This window comes from Sciurus carolinensis, chromosome 12 (assembly GCF_902686445.1).
Source record: "Sciurus carolinensis chromosome 12, mSciCar1.2, whole genome shotgun sequence".
Taxonomy (NCBI): domain Eukaryota; kingdom Metazoa; phylum Chordata; class Mammalia; order Rodentia; family Sciuridae; genus Sciurus; species Sciurus carolinensis.
Genome location: NC_062224.1, coordinates 90,506,033 through 90,519,502, shown reverse-complemented (window position 1 = coordinate 90,519,502; position 13,470 = coordinate 90,506,033). Strand labels below are relative to the sequence as shown.

The 13,470-nt window shown below is 36.0% G+C and overlaps 1 pseudogene; it reads left to right on the top strand.

Annotated features, from left to right (window-relative positions):
- LOC124961428 (complement factor H-like) overlaps positions 1-13,470 on the top strand; it is a 119,067-nt pseudogene that overhangs the window by 18,541 nt on the left and 87,056 nt on the right.

Genomic DNA, 13,470 nt, shown 5'->3' with positions numbered 1-13,470 from the left:
AATGATTTGGGATCGTTATAATCCTTTCTTTATTGGACATATCAGAGCTCATACCAATTTACCTGGACATTTAGCTCTAGGGAATAATATAGCAGACATAGCAACTAAGGATCCCCACATTTTTTCTGCGTTTGAGGCAGCAAAAAATTATCATCAACAATTCCATGTTAATTCTACAACATTAAAACTGAAGTTTCCCATTACTAAAGAAACTGCACGTGCTATTGTTAAATCTTGTGGCCAGTGTACAGTCCTCCATCATCCACCTTCTATAGGAGTTAATCCTAAAGGACTGTTACCTAATCATCTAAGGCAAATGGATGTTACTCACATTCCTGAATTTGGTAACCTTAAATATGTACATGTACCTGTAGACACATGTTCAGGTATCATCTTTGCGTCGCTACACAGTGGAGAAAAGTCAAAGATGTCATTTCCCACTGTCTCCAGGCTTTTGCAGCCTGGGGACTTCCTAAACAACTTAAAACGGACAATGGCCCTGCTTGTAGTTCAATCTCTTTTAACCGATTTCTCACTAAATTTGAAATAACTCTAACCACAGGTATACCTTATAACCCACAAGGACAAGGTATTGTTGAACGTGCACATCTCACCCTCAAAAATACTCTTTATAAACATAAAGGGGGAATAGGGGAGAACTTCAGGTCCCCTAAAGATAAACTTTCTCTTTGCCTCTTTATTTTAAATTTTTTAACTCTGGATAATGAGGGTCGCTCTGCCGCTGAGAGACATGGCAATCATAAACAACATGATAGAGCGACGGTAAAATGGAAGGATGTTCTTACTGGACAATGAAACGGCCCGGACCAGGTGCTTTACTGGAGCCTCGGCTCGGTTTGTGTGTTTCCATAGGATAAAACGTCACCTATCTGGGTTCCTGAACGGCTGACTCGACCAGTGGCAACACTACCAACAAGTAATTCGGATCAACAAAATGAAGACGCCAAAGACACTCCTGACGATCATGCTGTTGACAGTCTTTCACCCCTTAGCCATGCTTTCTTTTCGCCCTGGTGAAAATGGTTCTACATTTCAAGAATACATAAAAAACTTAACAGGAGATGCTGTTTTAGTTTCAGGGTGGATGCCTCGCAGATATAATGCTACCAACAATGGTTTCCGGACTCCTAGAATTTTCCCTCCTTGTAATGGATTTTTCTTCTCCCCCAACTTCACTTCTTATAGTGCCAATAATAACTTCACTAATAATGATGTTCAATTAGGCATGAAACGTGTCAACCCCTTTGACAATTGAATACTTTTCACTGCGACTTCAGGATATACTAACTTACAATCTTTTTTCAGTCTCTTAGGAGGGGCATTTCGGCTATGTACTTGGAACTCCTCTACATGGACAAACAGTTCTAGGTTCACTGGTGCTGCCTCACAATCTATGTGTACCAGAAATATTACCTTTCCACCTACCCCAGTTTGTGTGTCCCCCCCTTTTATGTCTTTGTTAGCTAATAAACCAAATTCAACTTCTTCTCTTCTCAATTGTACCTCAAGCAATTGCTCTCTCTCTCAATGCTGGAATGCTTCTGCATTTGACCTGGTGGTCTTAATGCGTATTCCTACCTTCCTACCTGTTTCAGTCTCTGTTACAGATACAGAACTGCCAGTACTACTATCTAGAGACAAGAGAGATTTTGGCATTACAGCGGCTATGGTCACTGCAATAGTGGTTTCTGCAACAGCAGCACTAGCAACTGCCATACCTACAGCAACAGCAGTCAATCACTTGGCCGAAAATACAGCTGCAGCCTTACAGACCAAAGAGACCCTAAACCAATGTCTAAGAGCAGGCATACTCCTTGTAAATCAAAGAGTGGACTTACTACAAGAACAAGTGGACGTCTCACAAGAACTTTTGGGACTGGGATGTGTTTATCCTTTAAGAGCAGTGTGTGTCACCCCTATTGCTTATAATAACCTTAGCTCTGCAGCTATGTTATCTAAAAATCTCTCTGTCTACCTTACTGGCAATTGGTCATCTACGTTTGATATTTAACCAGTCAGCTACGAGCTGAAATACTCAGAGTCAATGCCACCAGGGTTCAAGTTACATCGGTATCCGAGATGTTCTCTTTGTTATCTAAAGCCCTGGGATTGACAAAACAGTGGCTGGAACAGTAGCTGTTCTGATTATTATCTGCTTAGGGATAGCCTATGTTATACACAGCCAAATCAGAGCTCACCAAGATGCCTGACATCATCGACGGGCTATAGTACAGGCTTTGACAGCCATTGAGACAGGCACATCCCCCCAAGTATGGCTAAGCATGCTGGACCAGTAGTCAAAGACGGGTAAGATCCGTGGAAATGCATACCAACCTAAGACAGGGTTATGACGCCTGGAGGTCAGAATTCCAATGACGAGTAAGGATGTAATTCACCATGGACAACCTAAGATAGGCATGGTCCCAAGTCATCTTTTCTTTATTTAAAGAATAAGGGGGAGATGTCAGGGGCGGGCTCTGAGGGCCCCAGAGCCGCACCGTGGCCTGATCTCTAAGATGGCGCCTGGCAGCTTGCCAGACATAGCTGCACTCATAAACAAGTTTTAGGAAGTAACTCTGGTTGGCTGTTGTACATGAGGCGATCCTGGTATCTGCCTGGAGACTGTTCCTTGATAGGCTGACTTTCCTGGTAGTCTACTCTCTGATAGGCTGATGTTCTCGACATAAGTCTGAGACTTGCGGAATAAACACCTTTTGGTTCCTGTAATCAAGAAGAGCGTAGGCATTGTGATTGTCCCCATGGGCGGTGGGCCATCATAGAAACTCTGTCTTCCAAGTATTCTAGTCTGCTGGTGATACTTTCCATTGAGTTTTTAATTTGGTTAAATTTGAGTATTTAGATTTGGTTAATTTTGAGTATTTTTCCTTGAATCTCTATTTTCAGAATCTCTCTCTCTTTATTGAAGTGATCTTTCATTTCTTTGGTTTTCTTTCTGATTTCACTCCTTAAATAGTCCTTAACCTTGCAGATCATTTTATGTACATTCTAAATTCTTTCTCTGACATATCTTCCACTGCGGTACCAATGGATTCTTTTATTGAAGTATCTTGGTTTGTTTGGGGTGATTCATTCCCTTGCCTTTTCATGTGTTTTGTGTGTCTACCCATCTAACAATATGGCTCTGAGTTAGCAGAGTTTCAACCCTGTGGATCTGTAGTATCCCTGAAGGTTTCCTGTACCTAATCATTTAGGAGGAGACAAACATTAACAACCACCAATGCAACATACAGCATTAAAGCAAACAGTTTCTGTAATGACATCTATAATGCAAAGTGTTAAAATAAACAGAAATGATATGTTCAGTCATTTCCCACAGTAAAAACATTAAGTTTGCAAATGGATTTACAGTTTTGAATAGTGGACTGGGAGAGAACAGAAGTGATGTAGGATGTGATGATTATGAGGGCAGAGGAGAGAAGATAGAAGCAAAAAAATTAAAGGAAGAGTGAAAGAGAGAACAATAGAGATTGAATGTTAGAGGAAGAAAAGAGAGAACTGAGAGAAAAAAACACATAAGGCAAAATTTTTATTATTAAAAATAAAAATAAGGGCAGGGGATGTAGCTCAGTTGGTAGAGTGCAAGCACAAGGCCTGGGTTCAATCCCAGCACTGAAGAAATAAATAAATGAATAAATAATAAAAATAAAATGAATACAAAAAACTCTGAATTATACTAACCAACATCCTAGTCCTCAAAATACTGATCCATGAAAAATAATAAAAATGCTAGAAATGGGGAAAAAATGAATATGTATAAATGTCCATACCAACAAAGATCACAATTTAACAAAGAAAAGAAAAAAGGTCTCAAGAAAAAATAAAGAATTGTGTCTGTTGGAGTTCAAAAAGTTTCAGCTTCCTTTCTCAGCAGTGTTAGGTGGGATTGCTGGGCAGAGAAAGGTAATCCTGTAGATTGATCTCCTGAAGGCAGGGTTTAGGCTTGGTTGGGCTCCAGGTTCTTCCCTGAATACCAGTTGGTCTGGAGAATTTCAATCAGTGTGCCTCCTTAGCTCAGCAATTTTTGGTCCATTCTGGAAGATTGCACCCCAGGGATCTTCCCTGGGTTCCACTCGTGTGGCTGAGGAGCCAGATTTTAATCTACTACATCACCTGTGGACTCCACACTTCCTGGTCTTGGGTTCAGTCTCCAAACTCAATCTCTCCTGCCCCAACCCTTTTATTCCCAGTCAGGCAAAACTCTCCCAGCTAGTTCTGCAAGCAGCGCATTTGGAGTGGGAGGGTGAGAGCCAGGTGGGTTTCCACAACCAGTTGTCCACTGTGTAAACCTCTCTCCACATTTGATTTTCTCCTGGTCACGTAGACACACCCTATGTCGTGCAGTGCGACTTCACCAGGCCTTTATTTGAGACCAAACTTGGGTTTGCCAGGAATCAGCTTCCCCAGCTGGTGGCCATCACATCAGGATTGCAAAATGGTTCTTTCTGTCTTCTGCAGGCAACCCGGAGAGAAGGTGGCTTCTTTCCCATACAAGAGTATTGTGCAGCATACCTTTCAGTTTAGTTTGGCAGTGTCTTTGATCTCTGAACTCTCCATATGCAGACACAGCTCAAGCCTACCCTAACTGTGAGTTCTTTTAATTCCATTATCCCTCCACTTTTGTCATGGAGGGGCTGCTCTGACAGGTGCCTCCAACCATGGCAGCAGCTGTGTCAGTGGGATTTCTTCCTTATATTATTATATCCAGCCTCCTGAGTCCCCCATCGGTTCGAATGTGTAGCATTAAATACCAGAATATTCGCCATCCTTTGTTGTTGTTGTTGTTCACCCACCTTGCTGAGAAGCTGCCTATCCCCTTTCTTGGTTTCATGCCACAGAGCCCCCACAAAAGCAGTCTTCTCTCTTCCATCATCTTGAGACCCCCTCCAAAGACAAAAGAAATTTTATGTAAAAGATTGTAATAGAAGTTGGGAGAAGAATCCCAGTGACTGTCATTCAAGTGTGGTATTTCTCAAGTAATTAGAAAACTCAAAACAATTGCGAAATTAATTTTGGAGGGCTTTTGGGGATTGATTCCAGACCTTTACACATGCTAAGCATGAGCTGCATCACCAGCCCCACAGCAAAAATTTTAAGTTAGTTTTAGATGCATTACTTTTTAAAATAGTTTTTATTGTACATCTAATTTGAGAAGTGTTTTAGTGCTTTACTGTTGCTAGTATGCATTTTCTTTCAACTATGGTTCTAATTTTCTAATTTTGGCCTTTAATTTTATGAATTTGTGAGGAAGAGGAATTCCAAATAAGAAAAGTGATTTTTCAATATTATTTAATAAAGTCACCTACTTTTTAAAAACTAAAAAATGAGATTTTATATGTTATTCCTTGTTTGAATTAAAATAATAATCATAAAATATAATAAAATGATTGAATATTAATATAAGAATTAAAAGCACTTAGAATATGACTATCAGTTTGGTCTTGAAACTAATGCTTAATTTTGTTCTTTATTTGTAATATATTAATTACACAATTTTTAATATTCCTCTAACTTCAATACATTAGAATTGCTTTTTTATATGATCTATTTTTTCAATAATATTAAACAGAAAAGCCAGTTTTTTAAAATGTGCAATTTAAAATTTGTACAAAGTCGATTTTTTTAATAAGTGAAAATAATATCATGTTTTGAGAGTACAATAATGTAACATTAAATTTTACAAATATCAGCAATAAGTCATATTCAGTGAAAACTCATTGAATTTGGAAACTAAATTTTAGGACAGATATATTGCCATTCAATATCACCACATTTCTCAGCATCCTATACAAATAAAGTTAGAGAGGAAATAAAACCTAATATGTAAATTTTTTTCCAGGAAGAGGATTTGTCTGAATCTCTCCTGCATATATTGCTAAACACCTACCTCATTTTTACATGATATGTAAAATTTAATTTGTCAGAGACTAATTACATATTATTAAATTACTTTATTTTTTATTTTAGAGAGGGAAGGCACAATTCCTGAAATAGAAAAATTCTTAATTGCTGATCCCAAGAAAGAAAAATAAAAAGTCAGAGAATTGTTGAAATTTTTCTGCCAATCAGGACTTACAAGAGTTGGACCAGATTCAGTGCAATGCTACTATTTTGGATGGTCCCCTAATATTCCAGTATGTAAAGGTGAAGATTTATCTGACTGTTGTAGAAATAATTATTAGAATTTTGAATATAAATTTTTTCTTCTCAATATTTTATTGGCTTCCATGGTGTCTATAATCCAGTTCATGAAATTGTTGATATGTGTTGTGTGGTAGAAAGCACAAACTAGTTTAAGAATTTAATTACCAGTTATTTCTTGAAATATGTATTGAAAGTATCCATATATACAAATATGGTGACTGAGACTACAGAGACTTACTTTGATACTTTTCATTTTTCCTCCACTGCTACCATTAATACTGAACATTTTATATAATTCAGGGCTTCTCTCAAGTTTCATAGGGTATATCTAAACAATATTTGAATAGTTAATTCAATGGAGTATATTAGGAAATCAGTTAAAAATGTGGATCGAATGCTTGTCTCTTTGATGATCCTTTCTCAAAAAGTTATGTTAAAATGCTACTATAGAATGAAAAATTAATATAATTTCCACAACCACATTTGCTAACAGTTTGCATGAATCTTCAAAATATCTTCATTATTGAAAATATTTAAAGCTTTAAATATACTTCCAGTGCTATTATAATAGAAGCAATTCAACTTGGATACATAACTGTACCGTAAATGTTTATTTTCATTGAGAATTCTATAATGAATCATATAATAAATAATCAATTCCTAAAAATTTTTCCATTTCTCTGGATTTTTAAAGTGCAAAATAGACAACTTAACCATTAACCATTGTTTCTGTTATAGAAGATGTACAGTTCATATGGTCCACCTCCTCTACTCCTTAATGGAAAAGTTCAGGACAAAATGGAAGAAGAATATGGACACAATGAAGTGGCAGGATATAATTGCAATCCCAGATTTCTGATGAAGGGACCTAATAAAATTCAATGTGTTGATGGAATGTGGACAACCTTGCCAATATGTACTGGTAATGTATTAAAAATATTAAATTTAAACTGAAACATTTTTGTATTTATTTGAACATACATACTGTGTCTTCATTATGAACATGTTTTTGTGAAATTTACATAGAGGAGGAGAGAACATGTGGAGCTATACAGGAACTTGACCATGGCTCTGCCCAGCCTTCTGCCCCTCCATATTACCATGGGGATTCAGTGGAGTTCGAGTGTACAGAAAACGTCACAACGATTGGAAACAGATCAATTACATGTTTTAGTGGAATGTGGACCCAACTTCCTCTGTTGGTGAGAACACCCTTCTCAAATTCACACTTAATGAAGTTTAAGTTTTACATAGAAAATATTTGCAATCATATTTGTAAAATTTAGAGATATTCTTGAAAAAGTCTTAACAATAATGAATTTTATTGCTCAGGATTTAGTGAGTTTCCAAAAGAAATAAATAAAAGTACTCATAGAATTTATTAATGTTTCTATTTCTGCTGATATTATTTATAAGTTTAGAGTTAGATTTTACTTATAAATCATCATATTATTAAAGTTGAATACTTGTTACCAAGAAAATATAAGTACTTTGGAAACAACTGCTGTTTGTATATGGCGCTCTGTTTTTCAAAGAAATAAAGTCCACTAAATACCCACTTCCAACTAACTTTTCCTATAAGAATCTTTTCTCTGTCAGAGATTCTATCAAGGATAACTTTTCATTTTCAAAGTTAGCAAACTGAAGTTGATGTGCTGCCACATGGGTTGGCCATAGACCTCCAATCACTATTACAACTTAGTCACATGACACATCCAATGTTGTTCCAGGAAACAAATATCACTGATTAGTTTCACTCTGCCCTGTTGGTGATCAAGTGTTTGATGACAAAAGGAAGGGTTGTTCACTTTTTTCCTAGACTGAGTTCTTTCCTAGAGTTTTCCTGGGTCCTTAATTCCAAGACTGTCCTAGGTTTCCAGTCTTATTCATTGGATTTTTAGATATTAATTAATCCCAGAATGGGGTCGAGCTTCTCCAAGACAGGACTTATATTTGTTTTGTTCTCATGTGCTCTCAATACCCAGAAGACAGATGGACATATAGAAGCTATTCATTAAGTTTTTGTCAAATGAATCAATAAATTTTGTTGATTATTAACCCTACATTTTTTGCTAAACACATTCCTGGGAATAAAAGTGTCTTCAGACTTTTCTAACCTCACTCATCATTGTTCTTTTTTATATACAAATGGTTTTATGTGATTTCATATGGGAGGAAAACCCAAGTTAACAGTAGGCACAAGAACTTCCAACTTTTCATTCTAAATTACATGAAAACTTGTGCTACAATATTCTTTCTTCTGATCTCACAGAGTTTTTGTTCCTGTGGTTCATCTTCTACCTACTGCCTATAGTCAGCTTCATATAAGCCCTTCCAGGTCTCATAGGATGGTCTACAATTCTGCCTCTCAATATTCATTTCCTTTCCACCAGTCTAGCTATTCATGCTTCTCGATAGATTTATTTCCTCCCAATAAACAAAGAAATCCTTTCAGAAACAAATCAAATCCAGGGACACCATTCCCCTTGGCCACAGATAGATAGTCCTTTAGTTACTAGGACTTATACAACCTCTTATTTTTCCTTCCTCAACACTCTGGACCAGCCCAGAATGAGATCAATTCTCAAGTACCACATGTGTTTTAACTTCACACTTTATTGTTTTTGTAAGATTGATTTACAGTCTTACTGGGCTTTGCTAGTTACTGACTTTGCTCTGCTGAGTTCATCCTCACTTCACTCTCTTTTTCAAATTGTTGATAACAAATATTATCAGAGACCTATACAGACATATTATCAAATTCAAACAGTGCCGGGGTCCAGCCCTAGAAGGAGTCCATGGGTTCCACACCGGTAAACGGGGCGCGGGGAGACAGCGTCGGCGATGGATGGAGAATGAAAGACACAGACTCTAGTTCTGGTGCAATCAATCCCACTTTATTCTGGGGAAGGCTGGGTTTATATACATTTTTCTTCATGCTATAATGGCAGTCTTGTGGTTAATATTAAAGAAGTTTTCAAAGCATAGGCAGAAATTGTTTTTAACAAGGAACAGAAAATTATGAGAAAACAGTAACCTTACAGATTATCCTTTACCTAATCACAATTGTTTTAAGAATATCTAACTACGTCGGTGAACTAATACAATATTTACTTCCTTAATATCTAAACTCTATGTGACCTAAGACTATTCTTACTATTCTTGCGGTTAAAACAATAGACAAGTAATCTCATGTGACTATCTCTACTAGGTCCATCTGGTTAATATCTGAATTGCTGAGTTAAGGGGTACAGGAGGGCAGTGGTCCCAATTGTAATTGTGTACCAACGTTTATTATAGGGGTGACATATTCTTTGTAGGAAGGAAGAAATGTTATGAAACCTTATTCTTTTACCTTATCACCACACATGAACAAAACCATCGTTAAAATTTAACCAGCCTGTTGGAGACAAAGGCAGATCAACAACTATTTTCTCCAGAGGCTTTCAGGGACTCATTGTATGGTTGCAAAATTATTTTTAATTTTGTTAGTGGTAAAGACCCATTGTTTTTCAGATTGTAGGTAATATTTTCTGGAATTTTTGTTGTATTCCCCTGTCCACTTAAGTAATCCATTCAGACTGAAATGAGTAATATATTATCAGAAAAACACAGCAGAGAAAACACCATGCTTCTGAGCAAAACATCCGGCAACTCCTTTTAGGATGAGCCTTTGCAATCATCCTCCAGAGGATCTTTGTCAAGCACTGGATGGAATTCCAGATGCCCCTGCAAAACAGAATTTTCATCTTCCCCAAATTATTGAAATATTTGGTACATTAAAAGCTTCTGTAGTACTTATTTCACTCCTATCAGAGTTGGCAAAATGTTTTTATTTTGGCATTATAATATTATTTGACTGTAGTATGACCTGGTATATAGTTTCTCAAAGACTCTAAGAATGGAAAAAGATTATAATTTTAAAGCACCCAATTTCTTTTTCTTTTTACTGGTGTGGGGATTAAACTCAGGGCCTGGAAATGGCATGCAAGCATTCAACCACTAGGTAATACTCCCAATGAAAGCACTCAATTTCTTATTCCAAGGATCGATCTCTTTCTTTTTCTCTCTCTCTCTTACTAACTCTTGCTCTTGCTCTCTGTCTCTCTCTTATGTCATATAATGAATCTGCTTAAATATTCATGTCCTATTCTATATATTCTAGACAGATTTTATAATATTATGTTATCCTGCTCAAAAATACATTTGAACTAACAACTTGTTATATTTCCATAGATGATGTTTTTATTTTAATATTTTATGATTCTGGATTATAGATAATATAATGGTGGTTGCAATTAGGAAAGCAAATGAATATAAACCTTTTGCACCAATTTCAAATGTGGGACCAAATTTAGTCTTTTGATAACTATTTACTATGCAGATCTTCTGAGAAAATGAGTCTCTTGTACTCTTTCAGTTCCCAAAGTACAAAATATCTTAGTAACAGATATTTTCTCTGATATTTCAAAGACAGGACATGAGACTAACATTCATACAAAAGTACGCATCTCATGCAGTGGTGACCAGGATTAATTTGTTGATAGAATTTAGATGCCTAAGTCACAATTTCATTTTACAATTGTGAAATACAATTTCATTACACTGTACAGCTACTGTTAGGTTGGTTTGATTCTTGTAATTGATCTCTTCAGGGAAATATTTTCATTTCATAGCAACAGATCAACTTGAGAACGTAAAGCACCAAGGTTAATTGTACATGAGGCAAATCAATCAGATAAAAATGAATATAATCATAATTTTAACCTAAGTTACAAATGTAGGGGAGAACTGGGATAGAAATATTCAATCTGTATCAATAGAAGATGGGATCGTGAATCAACTCGCACAAGTAAGTTCTTGTTTACAATGTTTTCTAAAATTTATTCCTTTTTCCTGACTTATAAAAGGAGTATTTTGTGTTTTTAAAGAGTTTAGCTATTTATTGATATCAACACGTTTTTGCAAGGTAAATTTTGTCTCTGTCTGCCTTGAAAATTCTGGGTTGTACCGAATCCTGCAATTCAATTGAATAGCAAAGAGCATTGCAGTCTTTTAGTTTTTCATATCTGTGTTTTTCTAATCATGGGCACTACTTCAATATTTTTGAAGGACTAGAATATATAGGACGTACTGCCATACCAATAAAAGAAACGAAATCTATGACATATATTTTAACTTGATAATTTTATTTTTTAAAGGAAACAAAATTACATGAAGTGAAGTACACACGTTTTTCTACATTTTCTTCCTGAAGCATTATAACTTTATAGTATTCTAATTTAGTTTTATCACCTTATATTAATTTCAAGTACAGGATTAAGTAGGAGTTGATTTTTTTTTCTCTGTATAGATAGCCAGTTTTTCAAGCAATATGTAGGAAAAGAATCAACTTATTATAGAAGAATTAATTTATTTCAGCAGTCTCCATTCAATATTTTACCATAATTGTCATGTTATTTTGGGATTTCTCTAGATGGTATTTATCCAATTGTAGGAGTTCTCTTTCTGTTCCTAGTTAACTGAGCAATTTTGATCATTGGGGGATGTTGAATACTGTTAAATTCATTTTATTTATGTGTTGACATTACAGTGAATTTTACGTTTGTGTGCACACATATGTATAAAGAATGTAAAATCTTTCATTCTTGAGGAAAAACTCTGTGTGTTTATGACATGATATAACTCAGTTCTACTGTGCTGCATCCTGTAAATTTTGGCAAGATGTATTTTCATTTGCATGTGCCTCAAGATACTTTCTAATTTCTCTTTTGATTTCTTCTTTGGCCTCTTGGTTATTTTTATGTTTTGGATAAGTTGTCCCAAAAACACTCATGTGTATGATAATGCAAGAATATTCAGAAGTCATATGATTAGACAACAGCTGTGACCTAATCAGTGGATTAATCCATTTGATGGATTATTAATTTGAAAAGACTACTGTACTGGGTGGTGAGTATAGGCACGTAAGATATAAGGAGGAGGTACATTGCTGGGGGTAGACCTTTGGGCATTTGGAATACACTACATTGCATCATTACTTTGAGACAGTTGACAAAAGATCTAGCCCTTTGGGTCATCCCTCAGAAAAGTCAAAGCATTTGACACAAGCTCTCCGCTTTCTGTTCTTGCATAGTGAAAATCTGGAAACTGGATTTTATTTTCAGTTATGTAACTCTATGCTGTGTGTGAGGGTATGGAAAGACACAAATTTTCCTACTGGCTTTGATGGATTTGTTTAGGGCTCACCTCACATTAGGAACCTTTCAACCACTTTCTAGATTTTACTCCAAGGGAATTGGTTCATGTATTGTTGACCAATGTGTCTTTGGAGAAAAGGAGGATTGAGGATTCCTAGTTTGTCACTCCCTTGTTTTATTCTTGATTTTATGTTTGCATTTATCAGATTCTTTATCATTTCTGTGTTAGTCAGCTTTTTATTGCTATGTTAAAACACCTGACAAGAAAGCCTAGGGAAGGAAACGTTAACTTGGGGCTCACAGTTTCAGAGGTTTATTTCATGGTTGGCCAAATCCATTGCTCTGAGCCTGAGATGAGGCAGGATATCATAGCAGAAGACCATAGCAGAGAAGAATTGCTTGAATCTTGGTAGCTCGGAAGCAGAGAGGGGAGTCACAGGGATGATGAACACCCTTCCAGGCATATTCCCAGTGACCCACCTCCCCTAGTTTCCTACATTTAACATTCCGTCCATTCAAACTGGAATGGTTTGATTAGGATAGAGCTTTCACAATTCAATCGTTTCACCTCTGAACATTTCTGCATTAACACAGGAAGTTTTGGGCCAAATCATAATGGTTTATCCAATTTTATTAATAAGTTTAGTAACCAATTTTAACACTCTAATTTGTTTCCATTTTCTCTTTTCCATACTTACATTTTTAAATTTTCACTTTTTAGTTTTGCTAACTTTTTCTCTTCTCTTTCTTAAATTTTGTCAATTTTATGTTCAACTAACTTAACTGTTTTCTTCCTTCTATAGACTTTGAGTTTAACTTACTACTACCATTAATTTTTATGTTATTCATTTTTTCTGTGCATGGTTCTGGGGATATCATTTAGGGGCTTACATCTCCATCACTAGGCAGGCATTCCATGTCTAAGGTATGTCCTTAGTCCACTACTATCATTTTAAGTTAGAAATTAATGCATGAATTTCAATCATCATACTTCTAAAATGAAAACATCAAATCTCCATTTGTTAAAGACCTGTTCTAGCTGTGTCCTTCGAAGTTAGTTGTATAATATGTATATGAATATTTAGCT